The sequence below is a fragment of the Peromyscus maniculatus genome, chromosome 12 (genome assembly GCF_049852395.1).
Source record: "Peromyscus maniculatus bairdii isolate BWxNUB_F1_BW_parent chromosome 12, HU_Pman_BW_mat_3.1, whole genome shotgun sequence".
NCBI lineage: Eukaryota > Metazoa > Chordata > Mammalia > Rodentia > Cricetidae > Peromyscus > Peromyscus maniculatus.
Window position 1 is genome coordinate 10955132 of NC_134863.1, and position 21330 is coordinate 10976461.

Consider the following 21330-nt stretch of genomic DNA (forward strand, 5'->3'; position numbering starts at 1 on the left):
ATATGATCAAAATACATTTTATGGAATTCTCAAAGAATCACATATTTTATTAAAAACGATGAGGGAACAGTGAGCAGATAAGACGCACTGCCATGCCTTGTGCAGCCACTGCCTTCCTCTTATCTCTTGGCACCTCGAGAGTAGTTACACCATGAAGCACTAGACCCCTTTTCTTGTCGGTTCATGTTGAGGGTTTATACAGGGTTGGCCAATTTAAAGGAACTGTTTTTTTTTTTTTTTTGGTCTAACGTTCATGTGACAATTTCATTTAGAATAACTTAGACTCTGAGTCATCACAGAAGGCACAAGCATAAGTCACCTCTCAGTGTGGGTCCTTGATGATCAGAGTCACTTGCTGAGAGGTACCTGGTAGGATGAAGATGTTGGAGAAAGGCTGTGTTTACTAATTCAGAGACCTTCTACAACTTATTTTGGAAGAAATACATAATTGGAGTCAGGGATCAAAGGCACAGCATCTATCTCTTTGCTTATATCTGGCAGGGACTTTGATCAGAGCATCATGGATATGCCTAACATGGTACCCAAGGTTAAAAAGTTAGAGGAATACACAGCTGCTTACCTTCTGAACCTACTTAAAGTGATACCATATGTCCTGCATGAGCTGTGAAATATCCCGGATAAGAAAAGAATGAAATTAAACAACCACTGGTCACTGTTGTGTAGCACACTAAACACTTGCTCAGGATTCAGTCATTCTTGTCTAATTGAATTGTTTTTACATTTCACAAACATCATAGAACACTTGTACAATCCATGTGCTTTTCCTTAGGGTTTAACATATCTTTTACACCGATAAGACTCCTGGGGGTCCTTATGAATTTTTAGTTCACTGGTGCAAAGATGTGATCACAGCGGGATTGCATAGATTTCACTGTGTCATGATGCTCTAACTGGGATTTGAACGCTGCGTATCAGTCACCACACCAACGTAACATAGTCACATTGCTCTTCCTTCTCTATTGTCACATCTGTACTAATTTAGACTTTACCTACATCATGTGACCATAATAGTCTTTATCTACATCATCATGTGATGCATAATTAATTGGACACTGACACAGTGATCTTCCTGAAGCACCATTCTAATTACAGTGACTTACCTGAAAATAAATAAGGAGATCAAGTGACAAACACTCAACTATTCTAAGTTTCCTCTGTTTGTCTGCTGTGAAGCTGACATAACTTTCCCTGTTGTGACTGCATTCCCTGTTTCTGCAGTACTAAAGAAAAGGACCATCAAAACAACCGTGATCCCACTTGATACAGATGGACCACAAATCATCTCCGGTACCTCCAAAGAAACATACATTAAAACAGAAGGTACTGAGGGAATTATGTTCAGTTATGTATAATAGATGCCCTTTATACTATGCACTATTTATAAATCTATAGAGACGTTTTGCTGTAGTTTTTAGTGTGTAGATACTGTTAATTTATCTAGCTTATCTGTAGAAATACAACCACAGAATTTAAATAGGATAAATAGGTTTAAAGGTTAAAGGTAACCTTTGCCTTTCATTAAGTAGTGGTAAACCATAGGAAACCTGAGACTTTCCTATGAATGAGTATGGCTTCACCTGGGGTAGGCATGAATGACTGAGCCACCCTCTCAGTCACTTTGTCCCAGACATGGATGATGCAGATGTGGAAAGTCTCAAGAGTGATCTGTTTAATGTCCAGAATCTCAAGAATGAGGATGAAATTTGAATTAGATAAAGGCATTTCTAGTCAGGTCCATTGGGAGAGAGCCCTAGGCATGGTCATCTTAGACCTTGTACTTGGGAGGCCAAGGGAGTGGGAAAGATCAGCAAGGACACAGAAACCTGTGTGCTTTTCCTCTTTCCAATGCATAATAGTTAACACTGGTAGGGTTAAGGGTGCTTTGCTCCTGGTTCTGTTATTTAAAGACTGTATTTCCAAGAACACATAGACTGTTCTTCCTCTGCCACTCCCAATGCACAAGCGTTGGAATGTTGTTATACCTCTCCTTGGAAATTTTGTTAGGATTACTTTCCCAGAGGCAGTGGGCAAAGAAAGGTTTAGTTTGCCATATAGTTTGAGTTTGGAGTCCATAATTGGGAAGCAGTAGAGGCAGAAACTTGAGGGAGACTGACCTTGCAACCAGAGCCCAGAAGCAAAGAAAAATGAATGAATGTACTCTCCTGACTTTTCTTACTTTTATACTGCCCAGAATCCCATCGAAGGGAATGCTTGTACCCATAGGGAACAGCTCTTCTCATCTAACTTAATCTAATCAAGATAAACCCCAAGGGCATGCCCAGAGGACACAGACCTCATCAGTTTGACAGCTGGGTTTCAGCATCATGGAGCCTATGAAGTGTTGTTTTTCACTTTTGAGTATAACCTGTATCAGGGCCAATTTATCTATAGGGAACAACTTTCTCTCCTTACCAGGACCCATAGGTAAATGTCTTATAGTGTGATCCCAATGATGCCCGAGAAACAGGTTCTCTCTCTTTTTCTCCCAGGTCTTGTAGCAGCACTTCATGGACCCCACAGGGTGGAGTGGCTAAAGAGACCCAAGAATGGCTTTTTGTTCTGTCAAAACCCCAAGGCTACAATGTCCTGGGAGTAAGGGCTCAGTGTATGACTTTAGCTCTTTTATTTCTTTTTCTTTTTTTAGTTTCTCAAGATCTCTGTGTATTTGCCATGACTATCCTGGAACTTCTTTGTAGACCAGAATGGCCTTGAATTCATGGAGATCTGCCTGCCTCTGCCTCCTGAGAGCTGGGATTATAGGTGTGCACCTACCACCTGGTGACTTGAACTCTTTTGTAGGCAGTGTTCCTCACCTCAGACTGACATACAGGATGGCCGAGACAAGGGAGATTAGAGGTCTGACATCCATCTTAGATCCTGAACTCTAGCACACACTTGGCCCCATTTCAGAAATTCTTGGTTTAGCCTTCAATATTCAGAACATTCAACATTCAGTTCCTAGGACTAAAGGACTATAGGCACTTGGGTATCGGCTATCTTGGCACCTATCTGGTCACAGGGCTGTGTCTGTCCTCTGTGCTGTCACCATTTGTATCTTTCACTTGTTATAGGCTTTCCTGACTTGTCTTCTTTAGGGGAAGGAGTTCATAATCTCAGAAATGAGTTTCCTGTGTCTTCCTTGGAGCCTCTTCATTAGGCTCGAGGCACTTGATCCCCACAAGTGTGTTGGCTTCTCCTGCATTCTCTCATTCTTTAGCTGTGTTTGGCTCCACCATAACAGGCAGTGTTTGTAGAATTAATGCATTGTGTTACTCACTGTATACTCTGGGTCTCCTGCTTGTGAGTAGCGTGTCCTACAGAGCCCCATGACCCCACCTCTAGCCGCACACACTTCATATCCCTCGTTACAGTTTCTTGCCCTTTATCCTTCTCCAGAAATTTCCCTATTTCCTGGGTGCCATGTTCATTCTGCGTTCTGTGCCTGGCTATCCTTAGAGTCTTGGAGGTTCTTTTCCACTAATTATTTAGTGCCTGACACTGTATAGTAGAACACACTGTCCACAGAATATAGCCTAACCCTCTGGCATGCTCCCATACTCAGTCCAGATAGTTCTTTGCCTTTTGTATTATCTCTAATTATCTCTTCCTCACCAAACTCACCGGACAGGAAAGGCCATTGAGAGCAAAGATATCAAATCTTAGTAGTTTATCTGGTTCAGTCCTGGATCTGGTAGGCACAGCTAAAGGGCTCCTGATGCCTAGCTGTATGGCATGGATATGTGAAGAGAGAAGAAAAGGCTGGACTCAGTCAGCCAGAGGAAGTCCCATAAACAGGGCAAGACTGTATATTAGAAGAACAATAAACCCAGAAAAGGTTGTCCCAAACCTTAGGGATTGTAAGGAAGAAGGTGAAGGAGTGACTGGCATGTGGTCATCACATTGGCCCTCATGAAACTCTCAGTGCTATGACACAAATTAGGAAGGTATCTTGTCTGAAATTTGACCCAACACTCCACTCTCTCTCCACTAGTAACTGGGCTGGAGGCAGCCTGTCCTGTACAGAATGCCTCTTTTGCATGGGAGGACAGAAACCCCACTGAGTTATCTCTCTCCTTATAGCTTTCCCTAAATGAAGTAAAATGAAGGTGCGTATCCTTGACATTGACCTTGTGAAAAAAAGTCCCTACTTATTTTTGTTGTATTTGCAATTTCCTTAAAGACTTGTGCCAGCTGTACAAAGCTTACATGTATACTACATGGCCTAGAAATATTATGAAGTTAAGATTAAAACATACATGCATAATTTACAGGCCATTATCTGTTTTGGTTTATTTCCACAAAATATGTATGAAGTATGATAAAATCTTAAATTTGATCATTATTTACACACTTACAGGCCATATGGTGAGTTCTGTTTGAGAGATTTGCAACCAAGATCAACATACCATTTCAAATAGCTTTATAAGATTTATCATTGAGGTAATTAATGGCTCAATGAGAAGAATACTTACTGAAAAAGCAGTAGATCTGAGCTTGAATCTGCTCACACACATACAAAAAAATTGGACAGAACTGTTCATATTTGTAATCCCATGCTGTTGAGTGAATAGACCGTAGTATTTCTAGTGCTTGCTAGCTGTCATCCTATCTACGGCATCTGTGAGAGACCCTGTCTGAAAGAAAGGAGAAAGGGTGATACATCATGGTATGCCATGCCCTCTTTTAGCTCTCATATTTTAATTGTCAGGCACTTACACACACACACACACACACACACACACACACACACACACACACACACACGATACAATTACCTGAAATACATTTTACGTTACTGCAACAGTCTCATAACCAACTTCTATTACTATTGCAATAAGGTCAAGTATTTCAAACATATCGTAAAATCCTTGAGATTCTAATCACAAAAGTTGTGATCGTCTGTGGCTTTCTCATATAGTTCCTTGCTTCTAATATACATAGCATTTCAGTTGTTGGCCTTAACCCTTAATTTCACCAATAAAGCTGCCAGACCACAATGAGCTTAATATTAACAGAAAAGATTTTAGGAAGTAGAGTAGTCTATATGTGATTTTTACTTCATGAAAGGTCATATTCCTAGCATCTTGAATTTTCAGGTTACTTATACTTTGCTTAATTTAAATTCCCTTCCCCAAAAGGGAAGGGAGAAATGTTGTAACTGAATTATAGTTTCAAAAATTAAAACGGGGGTCAGAATCCCCTTCTCCCTGAAATCCAGGTGTGCTGTCTTTGTTTTTTGTTTTGTTTGTTTGTTTGTTTTTTTAACTTGTCACAAACCAGAGTCATTTGGGAAGAGGAAACTTCCATTCAGAAAATGCTGCCACCAGATTCACCCATAGGCAAGCCTGTGGTGCATTTTCTTCATTGATGATTGATATGTGAGGGCCCACCTCACTGTAGGCAGTGCCACCCCTATGGTGGTGTCACTGAGTGCTGTAAGAAAGTAGGCTGAGCGAGCCTTGGTGAGTAAGCATCACTCCTTCATGGCCTTTGCATCCTCTCCTGACTCTGTTCTTACCCTGTTCAGTTCCTGTCCAGAGTTCCCCCAGAAACTGAGTGTGAAGAGAGAATTGTATGCTGAAATAAACTCTTTCCTCTACAAGTTGTTTATGATCATAGTGTTTGGTCACAGCAATAGAAACCCTAAGTAAGACACTGTGTAAACTATTAAGGAGCATGGGATTATGTCATTTGCAGAACATAGATGTAAGTGAATATACTTGCCATGTTAAATGTCTTATGTTCATTGAAAAAGGCAAGTCCCAGGTAATTTCTTTCATTTGAAGGACTAGGTTTTTATGTAAAAATAAAATTACATATGTGTATATGATGTGAACAAAGTAAAGGGAACTAACGAGATGGGAGGAGAAGGCGGTGGTGTGGGTGCAGTCTTACATGCAAGTGCTCTTCTGAGAGTGGTACACTATGTGATGGTACACTGTGACTATACTGTGCCAATTGAAAAGGATATATTTCTTATTCTGACTTCTGTCCAGTGTTACCTTTAAATTTGAGACATATGTTAATTTTGCTCTTTTTTGTGTGGTAATTCCATAAATGTTGGTACTTGATAGTTGATAATATCATTGTTGTCAGCTATACCCAAATTGACTGTTTCCCAATTGCACTACTAACTCAACATTGAACTTAAATTTCTGGAATTTTTGATTGATTCTTTCACATTGTACTTTGGATGAATTCTTAGATAATGTGAATTTGGAAGGTGGTTCCATGCTTCCTTTCCTTCTTTCGTCATGACTTGCAGAGTTGTGTTACTATGTACAGTTGTCTCAGTATTTCCTTAGAATTTTTTCCAGACTCCTTAGCACCAATATCTGAAACTAATCAAGCCCTTATATTACACTGTGTCTTATAGGGCTATAACACATACATGTTCTCCATGCTCCTTAGAACCCTGTAGAATACTGACAATACTCAGCACAGTATAACAAAATATAATACACGATATGCTATACTTTAGGGAATAATGTACACACAACATAGGCAAGAATATTTTCAGATATGTTCATCCTAGTAAAATTTCCCAAGTAAAATGGATACATTAGCATGGATCATAACTAGTGATAAATTCTGAGTCAACATATATGGATTGGTGGAGGTTGAAATAGATTTGAGACATGTGCCTCAGGAAGTATCAATTGTTCCCTGCTTTAAAACAGGAAGTGACAGTATTTTGTTGCTTAATCATAAAGCTTCTTTTATTAGAAAAGATAGGTTGGATCAGTGCATAATGACTTTTTCAGCCCAGCCTGCTGACCTAACTGCAGTTGAATCCCACAACTCACATGGTGAAAGGAGAAAACCAGACCCCTGAAGAGCTCCTCCTAACTCCACCTGCACACAGACACACATGCATGGTTTCCTCCAACCAGAATAAATGCAGTGTGTATTTTGAAAGACTTATTTACTTTCATGCAGTGAAAGATTCTTCCACATTGATTTAGATTCCCATTGTCTAGGAAGCCAAAAGTTCTGTTCCTCATTTCTCTTCAGTTCTTCTCTTTGCCTTAATTTGTGTGACAGTAATATAATCCACAGTTCTGGAATAAGCAGAAAGCAAACCATTCCTAACACTTTGGCTGGCTCTTAAGATTCTGTTCCTTATACTGGATCGCCTTGCCCAGCCTTATTGCAAGGGGGGTGCTTAGTCCCATGGCAACTTGTCGTGCCATGATTTGTTGACACCCACGGGAGGCCTACCCCTTTCTGAACAGAGAAGCAGAGGAGGAGTGGATTGGGGGTAACAATTAGATCAAGTCACATATGCTAGCCACATAGACTTCTATACATCCCTGGAGTAATTAAAAACAATACCATGTGTTGACAAGTTACTTTCTGTCTTTTTAGAGATACACGAAAACTCCACTACATTTTCTTCTAGAAAACAGGGAGAGCTACCCGTGATGATGGTGGAGGTAAGACTGCCTTTCCTCTCAAAGTAATATAAAAAGTTACTTTGTCCCTTACATTGTAGTGGATATGAAATTCAGTTAACAAAAGCCAGGTGCATCATGGGTTAGCTCAGGGAGAAAAGGAACTGGAATTGTGCCAGCCTGCTCCTGACTGAACTGAACATAAAAGTATGCAGTGCCATTTATCACAGTTTGTGTGAGAGGATAGTTTCTCCTGAAGAAAAGGGTTCCTCTTTAGATGCGTGTATAATTTTCACTCAGAAGTTGACAGCCACTTCTGGTTTCTAAAATCTTGATGCAGTTTATGTTCTACTTATGTTCCAAAGTTTCTGGGTTTCAGCATGGAGATGTTGAGTGGTAAGACTTCTACTGCATGAGGATTAGTGTAAATAATTGAGGCCCAGCTGGAGGAGGAATTATCTCACAGTCAGGTTATAAAGATGCAGCTTGGCTTAGGGAACATTCAGCAGAGACCAAACAAATTAATTTGGCCTTTGAACCAGCAAAAGTGGGAATGGCACAAACTATAGAGTCCCAGTTCTTCTGGGACATTGTCACATAATATACTAACACATAGGACTCTTGCCCATTTTGATTGGCATCATACTATGTCAACATGTGTTCTAAAGACCCATGTAAACAGAATTTAGTATGACCTGTGCCTCAAACTGTTTTCTTTCCTTTAAATTTCAGGTGGAGTCTAGAAAACATACCAGTATGTATTATAAAATCTCCTTGTTAAGACACATTTTAGAAAAGTATAATTACTGGGTATCCTCATGTCTAATGCACCACTGTGATCTAAGCCACCTATAGGGAAGAACTTGGATTTTGGTTTTTAAAAAAAAGTAGTACCTGAAGTTAAAAAAAAAAAACTGGGGTTGTCTACTGTCACTGGATTCAGATCTGATCTCGTTAGATTGTTTGAGATGTTCTGTACCAGGCTGTGTCTAAATCTGTTTTTCCCCAAGATAGGTATCCTGATTACCCAGTCAAATCTCCTGTGACAAACTAATGAATTAACAAATTAGGATGAAAACTTTACCTACAGTATATATGTTCAAAGCCCATTACATGTGGTACATTTATTTGTTTGTGTGCTACTCTATGGCAGAATAAACCATGGCACAGAGGTAAGTGATGAGGCTGTTCAAGAATTGATCAAGAAACATTTCGTAGCCCAAGCACTTAGTAATCCCTAACTTCCAGCATCCCAGCATCTGCCTTCAATAGGTCAAAACTGCAGAGATCAGGACCCTGTAGTGACTACCACAGAGGGGAAATGCCCAGGGCATTACTTCTCATCTACATACAGACATTCCAAAGAATGAAAGGTTAGAAAGCCCACAAGCTTCTAGTCAGATCAGCGCTTCTGAGAATGGGAGACAGACACTGCATGGGGAGATGGGGCAGGGGTTTTTCACTTAGGCTTTTGCTATACATGGCTTTTTCCAGTATTCTCTATTGTCACGTTGCCATGAATTTAGACTTTACCTACACAGTCCATGTATTGCTTAACTGATTCAGTGATCCTCCTGAAGCTCCATTCTCACTCTGTTGACTGTACCCGGAAACAAGCTGTCAGATCAAATGGACAAACACACAGTTGTTAGGTTCCTCTGTTTTTCTGTCATGAGGCTGACATGACTCCCTGTTATAATGCATTCCCAGTTCCTGAATTCTTAAGGGAAATTTGTCAGGAGCAAGCTGTTGCCCCTCAGGATGTGGAAGGATCTCCCGTTCCTGAAGTAGCACACAAACAACACCAATAAAAATGGAAGGTGCTGTGGGAATTCCATAATTCTGTCCAATTGTGTATACTGTTGCAAATTATTTTCTTTCATATATAAATCTATAGAGAAGCTTAAGACTTTTTCCTATGTAGAATAATACTAATATATCTACGTCTTCAATGTATATACAACCACAGAATTTAAAATGCATCTGATGTCACCTTATTCAGTAGCATGAACTGGTGGAAACTGAGGCTCATCTTGTATGCATCAGGGTGGTTTCACCGGGTGTAGACAGGAATGGGTGAACCACCCTCTCTCATACTTTCTCTCACATGTGGGTGATGCAGATGGAGTAGGTCTGATGTTCCTCAAAGTGACCTGGTAAAGTTCCAGCGTCTCATGACTGAGGGTGAAATTCACCTTAGATAACAGTGTTCCTGGTTTGATCCAATGAGCAAGGATCCAGGGGTGGTCATGTTACACATTGTGTTAGAGGATCAGGGAGTGGGAAAGATATCAATAAGGACAAGGAAAATGAGAGGGGGGTGTCCTTTTCCTCTTTCAATGGCACAGTGGTAAGCAGAGTCTGGGGAAAGTGTACTTTGCCATTTGAAGACAGTATTTCCCAGGACATTACTCCTTTTTCAAGGGTTGCTTTTTAAAATTTAATGTTTTCCTTTTCTTTCTTGAAAACTTATACAATATATTCTGATCTTGGTTTCCCCTTCTCCATCTCTTCCCAGATTCTCCCCACCTTACCACCCATCCACTATCTTTATCTCTCACTGTAGAAAAGAAACAAGCAAATTAAAAAAGAAAACCAATATATAATCAGTGTAAAAGCACAACAAATACACACACACACACACACACACACACACACACACACACTCAACAAAGCAACATAAAAACACCAAATCAGAAACTATAATATACTTGTAAAAGACCAGTAAGATTTTAAAAATGCTCCCCCAAAAGCAATATGAGACCCAAAAAGTCTACAAAACCATTAAGTATGTTGTGTGTTGGCCATCTACAGCTTGCATGCTTGCATTGGGTCTACCTTTAAGCGTGGTTAATATACCTAATGAGACTCTATTGGAGAAAACTGATTTTTCCCTTGAGTTTGCCAATGAAGATAGCTTCTTGGTTAGGAATGGGAGCTCCTGTTCACTTCCCCCTTTGATGTAGGAAGACACATCTTTAATCTAGATCTTTTGAGCTGGGAAAAGACAAGCAATTGAGGCATGAAGACACATGCCTTTAACTGAGAACTTGAGGCAGGAAGCCACACTTTAATCCAGCCCACACCTCCTGCTGGAAGCCTATATAAGAACATGGAAGAAGGAAGCTTTTGCTCTTTGCCTGATTGTTCTGGTCTTGTTAACAAGTGCATTCCTTCACTGGCATTACAGCCTATTTCTTCCAAAGATCCAAATTAGAAGTGGGTCTTCCTACTTCAACTTAAGAAAAAAATTCCTCACAGATATGCCCTCCATTTTGGGGGGTTAGTTCATTCCAGATGCAAACAAGTTGGCAAGCAATAACCATCACACCTTCTTAAGCAATAATGCCAAGAAGAGTTCATTAGTCATCCCACCTCAGCTAACCTAATAGATATAATCTCACACTTCCATCATCCAATTGACTGTTTGACTGTTGAGATTCACCATGATTGTGCCCATGAAGTATTGAGTTCACTTTGTGTACTAACACGATAGAGCCATTCTGTCTGGTGAAGGACAACATTCTCTCTTATACTCACAGAAACCTGTAGATGATAGTCTATTGTAGGCAGAGTTTCTCTGGGTGCTAGCAGCAGCTTCATAAAAACCACATTGAGCTTTAACATAAATTATAAATGTTTACCCAATAGCTCAGGCTTATTACTAACTAGCTCTTACAACTCATTCCTATTAATGTATCTTCTCCCATGAGGCTTAGCGCTTTTACGTCTATCCAATTAGGTATGTCTGACTCGTTCTGCATCTGGCTGGCAACTCCTCTGACACCACCCTTCCATATCCCATCATTCTCAATTTGGCTTTCCCACCTAACTTTTACCTGTTCAGCTATTGGCCATTTAGCTTGTTTATTAAACCAATCACACCAACATATATTCACAGTGTACAAAAGGATTATTCAAGAGCAGTCTAGCAGTTAGGGTCCAATGAAGCAGGCAGAATAGAACCCTTCCCTTTCTTCCTTCAGGACTTGTAGCAGTCCATGCATAGTCCTCTGTTCACTGTTAACTCCTGCTTCACGTGGCACCAACAGGGTAGAGTGCTGGGTAAAATGGATGTTTACTCTGACAGAACTACCACGTCTCCTATATACTGGCAAGGAAGGGACTAGTGTTAATGGGTAGCTCATTTCCAGCCTATGCGCCTCATCCTGGACTGCCATGCAGGATGACTGAGGTGTAAAGAAGGTCAGAGACGTGTCCATCATCCTTGAGCCTCTGACCTTATGAGTGAGCAGGGATCTGATCTCTGACCCCTACCTTGGCTCTTTTTCATGCATTCTTGATTCTGATTCCAAGATACAGATGGTGCCTTAGGAAGTTCCCATAAGCTAATACCCATGTTCCAAGGGCTAAAGGACATGAGCAATTGGGGATCCACCTTCTTGACACACATCTTGCTACAGGCTGTGTCTGTCCTCTATGTTTTGTATATTTATGACTTTCTCCTGGAGTATCTGACATGGTGGTCTTTGGGTGGAAATGAGTTCATATCTGAGGATTGTGTTTCCTCCAGGCTCTCATCTCTTTGGTAGGTTGATGGACTTTGATCTTTACAAGTCTGTCTGATCTTCTGCATTGTCTCATTGAACAACTCTGGGCTTGGCTCCTTCTCACAGACAATCTCAGTAGCCTTAATACATTGTGTCTCCTCTCCTTAAACTCAACAGTTATTGCTTCTGAGCAAGGTGTCCCTCCTAGACCTAGGAGCAGTCTCTACCCCCATTATCTTCTTCCTCCCTTCTCTGGTGCATTCCTCTGGGATCATGGGTCCTGTAGACACTGCACCTGGTAATGCATCAAGGTGTGTGATATCCTTTCTACCTGGGAACATTGAAACATTGCTCAAAAGAATGCCCAACTGAGTCTCTTATGTCCCATGTCTCTTTTATTCCATAATTTTCTCTCCCTCACTAAGCTCATCAGAGTCACAAGACAACTTGGAGAGAAGAAGACAAAACAGAAACCTTCTCTGGAGACTGCATGCCCAGAAAGACGGTTGAATCTTAATAGGTTATCTGACTCATGCCCTTGCCTTGTGGGTAGAGGTGAAACCTTGCTGTTGAACAGCTGATACACTTGAATATGAAAAAAGAGAGGGAAGAGTTGAGTCTAAAATCAGCTAGGAAAGGTCTCCTAATCAGATTAGTGTAAAAGAACAACTAAATTACATTAAAAAAACCTGAAAAAGTTTGTCCCAAAATTTATGGAAAGTGACAAAGCCAAACCACTGACTTTTGATGGTCAATTTGGAACTCTCGAACACCTAATGCTCTGACCCCAATTAGTGCAATGTCTGCTAACTTCCTTGACACTGTGTCTACTTTATACCCGTCTGTAGCTGTGCTGCAGGCACCCTCATGTACAGACACCCTCATTTTGCATGGAAATGCAGAAGCCTCTGAGAAGTGTCCACCTTTATAGTGCTTTTTTGAAGACAAAACACATGGCCTTCACCTAGGCCTTGCCAAAAATGTACGACTTCTGTGCATGGATCTGGCTACCACTTTATGTCTGAGACTAAGTGGTGGGATGAGTTAAGGGTCCTGGGTGAGCTTTCAAAAGATGGTCCTAGTATTGGCCTCCATAACCTGTTTGGTGTGGCATAGTCACACAGGGTGAAGAGTGAGTATCATGGGTCACAGTCAGCAAAAGGGCTGACACATGTGCTGCCTTTCTGGGTCTGGGCCTGCCGGTGGGTAGAATGGAAGGAGAGAAGTGATTCAGACTCATAAGAGAGTTGATAAATCTGCCTGGGTCTGGGCATAGAGAGGCTTCATGGGTGGGCAGCACATTATGATAGAACAGGTTTAGAATAGGTTTAGAATACTCCAGAGAGCTGGGTATGGGGCACTTACCTGTGTCCATACCTGAATTGGCATTAGGTTGAGGGTCCCTCATAAAGCTAGGCAGGAAGGAAAATGGAGGATGACCCCTGCCAATACCACTACTGAGGGATCTGACACTAGGGGATCAGAATGGAGGGCAAGTGGTAACTGAGTGTGTGGACTAATGCAGGATAGTGCATACCCTCCTCTCGCATCCATGTGCATGAACACTTACCTGCAGCCAAGCAAATGAATCTAATCCACACCTATGATCAAACCTACACTCACACATGCACATTCATACATACCCATGAACAAGAAATCTGAATGGCATGTGGCACAATTGCAATAAATTCATAACAATTTCTGGTTAAAGATGTAGTAAAGTCAATTATTGCCAAATATCATGCCACCATCGGGAAACTTAATCACTTGCATGATTTGCTTGTATTCCCAGATCATTGCACATTGCAGAGATTGTTGATTCCTTGGGTCTCTATTGCATTGGAACTGATTTATGTAACATTTCGCTTGCTCAATTTGAGTGTTTATTTCACTCATAAGACCGTCAATCATTAGAAAGCAATTACCTACACAATATTGAGAAAATCTAAAGTTCTCGTTGTTGGTTTAGCTGATTTTATGAACATCACATGAACCCACTAAAATTGATATACTTATGATATGAAATGGATACATAAATATTGTCTCCTTCTGAAAATATGAAATAAAGAAGCAAAATACATTAAATATATAGATTTCCATTAATGAAATGAAATGTTTAAAACTCCTCTCCATGTCCTTTGAAGAATGGAAATTATCATTTCAACAATGCTTGAGTTTGCTAGACAAATCTTTTTAAGAAATTTTTTATTCATTCCACATATTGACCACAGATACCTCCTTCATCCCTTCTGCTCTGCCTCTAGCCTTTCCCCACAGCCTACCACTCATCTCCTCCTTCAAAAATGTATGGCCTCCAATGGAGAGTCAGCAAAACCCAGAACATTCAGCTGAGGAAGGTCCAAGCCCCACACCCTTTCATCAAGGCTGTGCAAGATGTCCCACATTAGGCAATGGGCTCCAAAAAGCTAGCTCATGCTCCAGGGATAGATCCTATTCCTACAGTCAGGGTGCAGTGAAACACACCAAGCTACACAAATATCTCACCCCCACCGAGGGCCCAGTACAGTCCCATGTAAGGCTCCACAGCTGTGGGTCCAGAGTTAATGAGTTCCCACTAGCTTGGTTCAGTTGTTTCTGTAAGTCTTCCCATCATGTTCTTGATGCCCCTTGATCATAGAATCAATCTTCCCTCTCATCGACTGGACTTCTGGAACTCAGCCTGGTGCTTAGCTCTCTGCATGGGTTTCTATCAGTTATTCACTGAAGGCTCTTTGATGACAGTTAGGGCTTTTCACCAATCTGATCACCAGGGTAGGACAACTCAGGCACCCTTTCCACTATTGCTAGTAATCTTAGCTGGGGTCATGCCTGTGGATTCCTGGGAACTTCTCTGACCAGGTTTCTCCCTATCCATACCATAATGTCTCCCTCTATCAAGATATCTCTTTCATTGCTCTCCCACTCTGCCCCTGTTCCAGTTCCACCATCCCATTCCCCTATGCTCACATCCCATACAACTACCCTCCATTGTCCCCCATAACCCCCAGTTCACTCAGGAAGTCTCATCTATTTCCCTCTCCCAGGAATTCCTTGCATCCCTCTTAGGTCCTCCTTGTTACCTAGCTTCTCTGGTATGTACTCACTCATAAATGGATACCAGAAGTAAAGAAAAGGGTAACCAAACTACAACCCACAGCTCCAGATAAGATATACAAATATTTTAATATTTGCATATTGATGTTATTCCTTTTCACCAGCCTCACTGGTTATGTTGATGGACAATTTTTGCATCCAACTGAACTTTCAGATGTGCTAACACCTGCTGAATGGATGTCACTCTGGATTCAAAGTTGCCTATTTCATCTTTCAAAATGGTCTTTGCTTCTCCTAGTAGTTCATGGGGTTTTTTCTTGAGAGTGGCTAATGAAAGCACTCTCATATATCACTAGGCATTTATCTGCCAACATTCTATCGTTACACATCTTCTAAGTCCTGGAGTTTCTTTTGTATTTCTAGTTCTGCTCTTAGCTTGTGATTCTCTTCCTAGTCCGTGCAAATTTCTTTATGTTTTTTGATCTTGGAGTAAAATGCTGACATCCTATACAGCTGCTTCCTTCATAGTGATTCTCTTCTTTCCAAGTTGAGAGTTTCATGTGAGACTTTTACTACATAAAAGATTGTATTCCTGCCATCCTCATCTGTCAACTCTTACCTGAAATTGGAATGATAAAAATTGTAAACACACACACTAAAGTTTAAACACAAGTTTGGCCACAGGGAAGGATAAAATTCTTCTTTCCAAGGAAATCGATGCCTTCTCTAAGCCCAATGACCTGGATTTGAAACTCAGAACACACCTGGCAAAAGGGGAGGAACAGATCCCACAAGCTATCCACTGACCTCCACACCCAAAATGAGACTTCACAAGTGGCCCTAAACAGAATACATGTGAAAATGTTAATTTAACAATACACAATCAAAGACAGATTATTTTATGTTGCTTTGGGTGTCCACTGTCTAGAACTGCAACAAATCTCTTACTCATATCTCTCCTGGTCTTTCTCTGCTTTAATTTCCTTCAAGGGAAGACGGTTCAGCAGCTGCCCAACCATCCTGTTCAGTAGGTCTAGTCACATGTCCTAAGTCCATGCACTTTTACCCACATCAAGCAAAGATGCTACATAGGTAGGAAGCAGGACCAAGAGCTGACAGTCTGCAAGCTCATGACTTTCTGTCCCCCTAGGTTTAACGGAAAATGATGACACACTTAGACCAGATGGCCGCACAGAAGGAAATCCCTTGGAGGTAAGAGGGCCTTTTTGTCTCTAAAGTAGAAAGGTTACTTTAGTGATCTTATGTTTCAGAGGATATCCCACTGAACAACAAAACTGAGCAGGCATCATGGGTATTAGAGAGTTAGTTTGGAAGGGGAGAAGAAGAATTGTACCAGCCTGTTCCAAACTGAATAGAGCATCAAAGCATCCAGTGTTAATTATCAGTCTTGTGAGCAGGCCTTTTCTTCTGGAGAAAAAAGGTTCTCTTTAGATAAAACTTAAAGTTTTGGTTTAGAAGTTGTCAGGCACTTCAGATCCCCTCAATTTCCATGCAGTACGTTCTACAACAGTCATATGGAGCAATCTTCCTATGTCCAGTGTAGGGATGCTGAAGGTTAGACTTTTAACACGTGAGCATTAGTGTAAATATTTGAGGCTACATTGTGGCAGGGTTAATTTCATAGCAGGATCATAAAGATGCTCCAGCATGTTGCAGTGTGGCTTAGGGAACACGCAGCAGAGACCAAACAGATAGTGCCTCTTGATCTGGTGTGGGAACCAGCAAAAGTGGGAAGGGGTACAAGTGAGGAACACCAGTTCTTTTGTGACACCATCATATGATATACTAAAGCAGAGTCTTTTATTTGAAGACTCTTTCCCACTTTGATTGGCATTATATCATGTTCATATGTGTTTCAATGACCCATGCAAACAGAACTCATCATGACCTAGGCCACAGACTGTTTTCTTTCTTTTATGTTTCAGGTGCGTTGCCGCAGCCAAAGAAGGAGTATGTATTATGGAATCTCTTCCTTAAGACACCCTTTACAAATGAATTTTATAAATACTGGGTATCCTTATATCTAAGCAGCCACTGTGATTTATGCCACCTATTGGGAGCATTTGGACTGTATTTTTTTTTAAAGTGGACCCCTAAGTTAAAAAAAAAAATAGTGGAGGCATTTGTCCATATGCACTGGATTCAGCTATGATGCCTGTAGTTAGTCTGGAATGGTGTATACCAGGCTACATCTAAATCTGTTTTCCCCAAGATAGGTATCTCAATTGCTCAGTCCAATCTACAGGGACAAGCTGTTGAATTACCATATTAGGATACACGCTTGACCTAAAGTATATATGTCAAAGCCCATCACATGTAGTACATTTATTTGTTTGTGTGCTACTCTATGGAAGAATAAACCATGGCACAGAGGTAAATGATGAGGCTGTCCATGCAGATCAAGAGACCTTCTATAGCCCGAGGTCTTGGTAATCCCTAACTTGCAACATCCCAGTATCTGCCTTCAATAGGTCAAAACTGCAGAGATCAGGACCCTGTAGTTACTACCACAGAAGGCAAATGCCCAGGGTATTGTTTCTCATCTACCTACAGACATTCAGAAAAATGAAAGGTTAGAATGCCCACAGGCTTCTAGTCAGATCAGTGATCTGAGAATGGGAGACAGACAATGCATGGGGTGATGCGGCAGAGGTTTTTCCCTTAGAGTTTTACAGTACAGTACAGTACTGATTTGGAACACACACACACACACACACACACACACACACACACACACACAAACAGTTAGTTAGAAGAGTAGCCATGCTTTGAAAGAGGGCAAGGAAAGGTTTATGGGTATAGAGGAGGGTTTTCATTGAGAAACAGGCGTGGGAAATGATGTCCTTATTATAGTATCAAATAGGAAAGAAAGATTTTTTAAAGAAATAGTTAGATATGATTGTTTTTGCTTTCTCTTATATTTCTTTTGTCATGTTTGGTTGTTTCTTTCAGAAATTTTTATTTCAAGTGGGAGACAGATAGGGAGTACATCCAGATGAGGGGGGGGGTTGGGAGGAACTGGCAGGATCAGGGGGAGATGAAACTATAATTTAGGAATATTGTATGAAAAAATCTGTTTCCAACAAAAGGGAAAAAATGAAAAATTAAAAAATTCTCTCATGCAAATTTAAGATCACGATTTTAATAGAACAAAAATAAATGTAATATATATAAAAAATAATTACAAGATTTAGTAAATAGACAACATTAGCATGAGCACAAAAGAGACACTCATCTAAACAATAATATCCACTAGGAACTCCAGTTACCACGTGTCTCTGGATCTGTGCTGAAGCATTTTCTTAATAGAAGGACGTTTTTTAAAGATATATTTATTTTCATTTTGGGTATACAAGTGTTCACCTGCATAAATGTATGTGCACCATTTGTATCTATGATACATATGCAGACTCAAATTAGCTGTATGGTTTCTAGCAACTGGAGTTATAGACTGTTTTGAGCTGTTTTTTCTGTGATAGAAACCAACCAGACCTGTGTCCTCTACAGGAACAGCAGGGGATGTTAACCTCTGGTCTCCTTAGCTCCTGGCAACAGGTTTTTAAATGTGAGCTAGACTCTGGGCTCCAAGGGTCTTCTGCTCACTGGTAGTCAGTGTCCATACTGCCTGTGAGTGGAAGCACTAGGGGGACCACAGGCAGCAGGTAGGAGTGAGAAGAGCATCGTTATTTGCAAAATGTTTTCTGTATATTTGCTCAGGCATGTGCTATGAAGGCCTTTGGCAAAGAAGAGCTAGTTCTTGAGAGAGAATGTGGTTATTGCATACCTACCATTTCTAAGGCCTCGGGTGTGAGCTCCCAGTATGCAAAAGATGTGCTGTGGTTGTATAGCTTTATAAACCTCCTTCAGAGGTGCCGATGGGAGAATTTTAAGTTCAAAGTCATCTATTTCTACAAAGTGGCATTGAGATCACTGTGGGCCAGAGACCGTTTCTCTGAAAAAAAGTGAAAAGAAAACAACAGAGGGGAGTAGGACTTCGTCCATTGCCCGTGTGTCTGTGTGTGGGAAAAGATTCTGGAGAAACAGAACTTTCATGAAGAATAGATGAACAGCACCTTGCAAACTCACATGTAGCCTGTGTAGACTACCATTCTTTTAGCTGAACTCAGTTCAGACTGTCCACACAGTTTCAGGGGACATCTGTCACCTACAATGGCACCAGGCTGCTTTTCCAGCCTCTTCCTGTAGAGGGTTTATCCAGGTTTGTGAGATTAAAAGAGTTTCCTTTCCTCCCATCCTCCACGTGACAGCTTGGTTTAGATTGACTTGGAGCCTGGAAGCATTGGTATCCTCCCAATTTTGTTCCGGAGGTTCAGACTCAGTCACTGAGAGGCCGGTGACAGGTTGAGGATGATAGAGGAAGGTGCTGTTTACTGATCCAGGAATCCCACAGCTCATTTGGGAGGTAGCTCACACTTGGAGTCAGGGACTGCCTGCAGAGCATGTCTCCTGTCAGTTGTTTCTGTCAGGAGAGGTCGTCACTGGCACACAAATGCAGCTGTTACTGCTCCATTGTGTGAAATGTCACAAGTTTTCAAAGCTTCTTACCTTCCTACCTCCCATGGACAATGCCATACATTGTCCATGAGATGTACTACTATATAAGGGGCAGTCAAAGAATGAAGAATAACAGTTCTCCAGTGTTCTAGAGTAAATGCAACAGTTTGTCTGAATTCAGTTACTCCTGTGTAGCTGAAGTCTTCTGGTATCTCACAGACATCACAGGGCACTTCTGAATGCCTGTGCTTTTTCCTATAGTATATATTACAAAGATCTGTATTAGCTTAGTGAGTCCTGTGGGTAGTCCTTAAGAAATTCTTAGTGTCTTAGTGAGCAGCTGGTGAATGGAGCCATTGCAAAGGTGTCATGGGCTCTAAGAAGGATTAGAGTGATACCACTCTGCTCTGACACCACACTCACAAAGTGTGTTCAGTCATGGGGCACTTCCTTCTGCATTTCCACATAAATTAGCTTTTACTTGTCATGTTCATGTAATGCTTAACTGGTTGTACACTATTCAGTGATCCTCCTGAAGCACAATCTCACTCTGATGACTGTACCCGGAAACAAGCAATCAGATCAAATGTACAAACACACAGTTGTTAGTTTCCTCTGTTTTTCTGCCATGAGGCTGACATGAAACTCTATTCTCGATGCATTCCCAGTTTCTCCTTTATTGAAGAGAATTCAGCAGAGAGAAGCAATACCGCATACAGATGTGATGACACCAGAAATCTGTAAATTTTATTCTATAGAAATTCCTAATGAAAAAGGTATGTTGTGAATTCTGTAATTCTGTCCAGTTGTGTAATGTGGTGATAATCATTTTCTTTATATGTAAATCTAAAGAGAAGCTTAAGACTATTTCCCTATGTAGGATAATTCCAATATATCTAAGTCTTCAATGTAAACACAACTACAGATTTTAAAATGCATCTGATGTCACCTTTGGCTCTCATTCAATAGCATGAACTGTTGGAAACTGAGGCTCATTAGTATGAGTCAGGGTGGCTTCACCTGCTGTAGACAGGAATAGGTGAATCACCCTTAATCCTTTCTCCCACATGTGGGTAATGCAGATGGAGTAGAGCTGATGTTCCTAAAAGGAACCTGGCAAAGTTCTAGCATCTCATGACAGAGGGTGAGATTCACCTTAGATAACAATGTTCCAGGTATGATCCAATGAGCAAGAGTCCACTAGTGGTCATGTTATGCATTGTTTTTTCAGTTAGCAATGGCGTAAAGATTTCATTAAGGACAACAAAAAAAGGAGGTATCTGTTCTGTTCCTGTTACAAGGACATAATGGAAAGTGAGCAGAGTGTGCTATTTAATGTGCTTTGCTTATCCTCTCATTGGTACACATTTCCTCAGAACATTTACTGTTTTAAGTCTGTGATACTACCAATAATTCACGGTTTGGGATGGACTTACTAGCTCTGCATTGTAACTATGCCTGCCTGGATAATTTATTCAGTTGTTGTCACAAAATCTTGTGAAGATAACCTAAAAGGGAAATGGTACATTTTCAATATAGTCTCAGCTTATAGACTGTAACACAGGGTAATTATATATACAGGCAGGAATCTGTGGCAGAGTCCCGTTATAACATGTCAGCGACCAGAAGATTTAATGCTCATGCTCAGCTTACCTTTTTATATATCCTTGATCCCTTCCTAAGCCATGATGTCATGCAGAGTTCAGTAGTCTTTCCACCTCACCTAAAGTACACTGCTCTAATCTCACACTTGCTGCCAAGTACTGGGTATCATCCAATTGACTGTTGAGATTCACCATGACAGTGCCCATGAA

General features: G+C 40.9%; 1 long non-coding RNA gene and 1 pseudogene across 1 annotated transcript; one reads left to right on the forward strand and one right to left on the reverse strand.

Annotated features, from left to right (window-relative positions):
• Positions 1-21330, reverse strand: part of LOC143268211 (bcl-2-related protein A1-like) — a 282316-nt pseudogene that overhangs the window by 9893 nt on the left and 251093 nt on the right.
• LOC143268212 (uncharacterized) lies at positions 7277-20770 on the forward strand. Its single transcript, XR_013043910.1, has 5 exons — positions 7277-7457; positions 8148-8169; positions 16131-16192; positions 16927-16951; positions 20185-20770. It is a non-coding gene; the product is annotated as an uncharacterized LOC143268212 (long non-coding RNA).